The sequence below is a fragment of the Engystomops pustulosus genome, chromosome 7, assembly GCF_040894005.1.
Source record: "Engystomops pustulosus chromosome 7, aEngPut4.maternal, whole genome shotgun sequence".
NCBI classification, from domain to species: Eukaryota; Metazoa; Chordata; class Amphibia; order Anura; family Leptodactylidae; genus Engystomops; species Engystomops pustulosus.
In genome coordinates this window covers 134,936,075-134,941,972 of record NC_092417.1, presented here as the reverse complement: position 1 = coordinate 134,941,972, position 5,898 = coordinate 134,936,075, and positions in this window count along the sequence as shown.

Here is a 5,898-nt window from a genome sequence, read left to right as displayed (position 1 = left end):
GGTTATTAAATGCTGTCTTCCATTCATTACCCTCGTGGATAAGGTTGTAGACCCCACGGAGGGCTAGCTTCGAGAAAATCCTGGAACCGTGCAGGGGGTCGAAGAGTTCCGTGATCATGGAGCGGAGAATAGCGGTTCTTAACCGTGATCCTGTCAAGTTCACGATAGTCAATGCAAGAATGCAAGGAGCCATCCTCCTTGGTAACAAAGAAGAATCCTGCGCCCGCAGGAGAGTAGGACTTCCGTATGAAACCTCTTTGTAGGTTCTCCTTGATATACTCCGACATGGCTGTGGTCTCAGGAACGGAGAGCAGGTACACCCGACCTCAGGGAGGAGAGGTCCCGGGCAACAACTCAATAGGGCAGTCGTAAAGACGGTGAGGCAGCAAAGTCTCTGCCTGCTTCTTGGAGAAGGCGTCAGAGAAGTACTGGTAGCACATTGGTAGACCTTCCAAGGGTTTGGGAGAAACGGAGGAGACCAAGACGGGTACCGGTAGAGGCGCCACTATACAGAGAGACTGGCACTCTGGACCCCAACAAAGAATTTCCTGTCATCCTGTTGAGTACTGTTGCATGGACCTGCAGCCACGGAAGGCCCAACAGGATGGAGGATGTGATCCGAGGTAGTACATAAAAGCACAGTCTCTCCTTGTGCAGCACACAAGAGCAGAGGCTGGGTGCGGTACTGAACCGGGTCAGAGAGGATTTGGCCACTTACAGAGGAGATGACCAATTGCATCTCGAGGCGAACCACTGGGATGTGATGGAAGTTCCCTGCAGAACCAGAGTCCAAGAAAGCAGAGACGTGTATCTGGTTGCCAATGCCAATGCTGAGAAGCACCGGAATCATCAGGCATGGAGAAACTTTGCTTACACCTAGGGATGCTTATCCCAAGAACCCTAGGTGCTGGCGTTTCCCGGATGCAAGAGACGGACTGGACAAGTCCCGATTAAGTGCTCTGGACTGGCACAATTAAGGCAGAGGTTTCCCTGACGCCTTCTGATGGGTTCCTGGGAAGAGATTCTGGCTCTGTCCACCTCTATAGGCTCTTCTGCAGATGGTACGACCGGAGGCTGGAGCGGTCTTGAAAAGTAGGAGCCAGGCGAGGAAGAAGTCGTGGACGGACTTGGGATTGCTCAAGGTGTGACTCTTCGGTACAGCCTCCTAAACCACACGTCAGGGTGTGGCCAGGGTGATTAGACTACTCAGAATAGACAGCAGATCACGAGCGGCCAGAGTGGCCTTAACCTGAGAGGAGAGTCCCTTCTTGAAAGCTGAGGACAGGGCCACATCGTTCCGGGAGAGTTGCGAAGCCAGGGTACGGAACTGGACAGCATATTCTCCCATGGAAGAGTTCCCTTAGCACAAATTCAAAAGTGCAGTCTCAGCAGAAGAGGCCTGTGCAGGTTATTCAAACACGGACCTGAACTCCACCAGAAATGCAGTGACCGGGTCACCTCTGTCCCAAAGAGGGGTAGCCCATGCCAGGGCTTTCCCGGGGGGGGTGGGGGCTGATCGCCAGGATCATACTTGCCGGGCATAGACAGCCGTAGCCTAGGTTCAGCGGCAGGAAAACAAGCCGGGGTAGCAGAAGCCGCGGGAGCAGTCTCAGGAACCTGTTGCTGGGTGGCTAGTAGCTGTTTCAGCATGGGGGTAACTTGTCCCAGCTGTTTGCGTTGAGCGGCAATCTCCCGGGATTGCTGGACCACAATGCTGGCAAAGTCGGGCCAATCAGGAAGCGGAACCTTGTTGGGATCCATAGCTGGATCTTTCTGTCAGGGTTTGAGATGCGTGGATCCACTGGACCACCGAAGGGAGGTGGTACAAGCCGACATCTATGACTGGAGTCTAAGTGGCACCTGGTCTTCACCAGAGCCCGCCGTAAAGCGGGTTGGACTTGCTGAAGCAGCATACCACAAGGTCGTTCCACAGGTGCGACTAGCCCGTGGTGGCAGCTGAGGTTGAGGTACCTTAGCAGGAGACAGTCTCGTGGTCAGGTCCAGGCATTAGGTCAGGGCAGGCGGCAGTGATGCAACATCAAGGTCCAATCTGGGGTCGACAATGGGAGGTCTGGCAGATGGGATCGGGAACACAGGCACAAAGGACATGGGAACTCAGGAAAGCAGGATACACAGGATAATCGCTAGGGAGCTTTTTCTAAGGCTGTGAGGCACAAAGATCCGGCAGGGTGTGATGGGAGAGGCAGGTTTAAATAGCCTTCTGTGAAAATGGCCAATTAATGGTATGTTGGTACGGGGATGCACGGAGCGAGGCTGGGACTCAGGAGCGGGGAAAGGTGAGAGGCGCTAACACTGCAGGGAGCAAGGGGCATGGGTGAGCCCGCAACCCGCGATATGGGTCTCGGGAACACACGTGACAGCATGTTTAACTCTTGCCTTACCAGGCAGTGGCTACAGCTGCAATTACAAAGTTCTCCAGTATTTAGAGACCTCCTAGAGAGGTGATCAGTCACCCTAACAGCTCCTAGCATGGAGAGGGCACTATTCGCAGCAACCACTTTGCACTTATAATGTTGCATACACTATAATGAAGAATTAAAATGCTACTGGTCTTTTAATCAGTCCATTGATTTTGACCCTGTGGAAGAGACACTGGACAGAATATGGCTGCTGGTCATATGTAATACAGGTAATGTGATCAACACTATTGTAGTCGATTGGTTGCAGTGCATCCCATATGGCCGTTGTTGTGGTGAGACGTCATCTTGGTGGGCAATGTACACTGATGGCAGTTACACACATCATTACTATGGTAACAGAGCAAGAAGTAAGAGGGAGGGGCTGTAAATGTGAACTGAGGAATCTTTGAAGTAGTAGTATCCAGAGGCAGCCCATAACAATTTGTGAATCATAAAGGAAAACTATTTAATCAGCGTTTTGTGATTAATGACATTGAGGTTTGTTGTGATCATTTATTTATAGCATTAACCCCTACGGGACTCAGCCTCTTTTGGCCTTTAGGACACGGTCCCATTTTTCAAATTTGCCCTGTGTCACTATAAGTGGTTATAGCTTTGGAACGATATAAGATATCCAGGGGATTTTGAGATTGTTTTCTCATGACACATTGTACTTCAAATTAGTTTAAAAATTTGGATGATATCTTTTGTGTTTAGTTATGAAAAAAAACTAAATTTGGAAAAAATTTGGAAAAATTCTTTATTTTCAAAGTTCTAAATTCTCTACTTTTGATGCAGATAGTCATAGCACCAAAATAAATTCATAACTTACATTTCCCAAATGTCTGCTTTAAGTTGCCATGGTTTTTTAAGATTCCACATATTTGACTAGAATGTTATGAGGCTCAGAATTTTAGTGGCATTTTTCTAATTTTTGGGAAAATCAACAAAACTAATATTTAGATGGACCTGCTCAACTTCTAATTAACTGTGAGAGGCCTAAATAATAGCTAGAATTGTTAATGAGCCCATAAAGGAAACTACATACCTCAACGTATGAAAAACCACTTATAAGAAGTTTGTTAATCCTTTAGGTGTTTTATAGGGGTTAAAACAAAATGGTGGTGTAGTCTACAAATTGTAATATTTTTTGACAATACATTCACTGTAGTTTTTCCCTCCAAAACTTAGACAATGGGAATATCATAGCTGTCCATGATTGGGGCATTGTTAAGATCAGGTCTTAGCAACAGACATATGTGAGATTGCTGACATCTAGGGGAAGTTTGCAGAATACAAGAGAAAGGAGCAAGATTTGGGTAACTAATCGAATTGCAAAAGTGCTTAAAATTACCTGCCCTACAACATATCAAAAGTTTTTTGAAACAACGGTTACACTTTGAAGGAGTTTCTTGCAAGACTGAGGGTTCAGTAGAGTTCAGTCTGTTCCAGCATTCAGTCTATACAAGACCTGCAGAGACTAGCAGTCTTCTACTGCTATTTCGCATGAGTGGGCTTCCTCTCCATCAGGCCAGTCTCTGCACTGAGCTTGCCTCAAACTGCTGTACAAGCAGGGAAGCTATTCTCCAGCTCCAAGTTACAGGACGGGTCTGTGAGCTTCATCCAGGCTGCAATCTAACCATACCTTGTGGATCAAGCAGGAAGGACCTTTTACCTCAACCTTCTACCCATTGCTGTGTTTTAGTCTGTGAATAAAGAGACTGTGAGATTTTATGTTCATAACCTCAAACTCCACATGTGATCCATGGTTGCCGCTAACATCACAGGCCTCCCCTTCACCATCTCATCTGTCTGGGAAACCATTTGCCTTAGGTATACTAAGAGTGTCCCAGGAGGAACCTTCCATTACATCGCTACCCTCCCCCTCTTCTTGCATCCCCTCGCTGGCTCTGCCTGGCATGGAAGAGGCCTATTCACTTGGACCCAGCTTAATAAACCATGCCCCTTACCCCACCCCCCTAGTATGCCCACACATTATAATACCTGGAATAATGGCTCTTACACTATATAATCACACCCTGTACAATGCCACATACCCCCCTCAACTCTTTTGTGGTCTCTTTCTCGGCTCCCCTTCTTATTATGAACCAGTCTCTACTCCCTCTCCCATTTTATTGGTCCCCATTTTCTTATTATGCCCCTTATCTGCTCCTCCCTCTTATTATACCTTTTATCTGCTTCCCCTGTATTTGTGCCACCTCTCTGCTCCCTTTATTTTCGGTGCTCTCAGTCAGCTCCACAGCTCCATAGAGATTAATTACAGTAGCAATGAATCCAACTCTATCGGCATCCTGGAGTTGAATGTTCCGGGCCATACCTCTTGCCTGGCGGGACAGAGCCTGCAACCCGGATCTGTCCTGCTGGATACGAAGCGGCATAAGCTAACCACTCGGGTACTAGGGACTCAGGTACTAGGCAGTGGTGGCGAACCTATGGCACGGGTGCCAGAGGTGGCACTCAGAACCCTTTCTGTGGGCATCCAGGCGTTCACCCCAACACAAAGTTTGCCAGATTGGACTCAAGGCTTCCTCCTGTGGTCCAGTACAGCCCAGGACTTGCCATTTTAAAGCAACATCCCTGGCTGCCAGGGTTACAGCAGAAACAAGAAGGTGTGGATAGAGACAGATTATTGTTGGAGCTCCTGCTCTGGGAACCCCGATTCTTCCTCATCAGGGTACCCTGGAGGGAAGCTAAAATCCAAATTTCTCAATCATTTTTCTATTGTATTGGTGAACTCATTACACCAATATGATTGAAACCTGAGATACAATAGGGATTAATAAGTTAGTGCTTAAATTGTCATGTTGGCACTTTGTGACATAAAAGTGGGTTTTGGTTGTTCTTTGGGCACTCTATCTCCAAAAGGTTGGCCATCACTCTACTAGGGGAATGAAGAAGCCCCCCACACCAAAAGCTCAGGCCCCAGTGGGAGGACATTGCAGTATTTTCCATTTTGCCTGATGCCTTGCTTACTTAGTTAGTACGATTCTAATATACATATGAATATAGAGAAATATATAGAAAAACATAATTTTTTCGACCAAATCCCATGTTTGCATTGGCATGTTTGCATCTGCTATAGTGCAGTGGGGGACAGGTATGTTTGTATTATATGCTATAATGCACACTTTCATATGCATTCTACCTAAAAATATACTAAAAAAAAAATCATAGGTATACCAGTCTGACACGGAGCATAATAACAATAATAATTTCACACATTAAAAAATTGATACTCTTTCAATCCACAAGTTTAGTTATTTTATTAATCTCTGACTAACATGTGATAACTTCCATTGTCCGCTTGTGGGGTACACACTATAGATTTCAGATTTACTTACTAGTGTGTGACCCGTGTTCGTACATAACCGTAAGAAACAACATGACCTGATGGCAGTCACATTGCTCATAGCGTATAGAATCCACCATTTTTATGGAGACCAAAACGTTTCTAAAA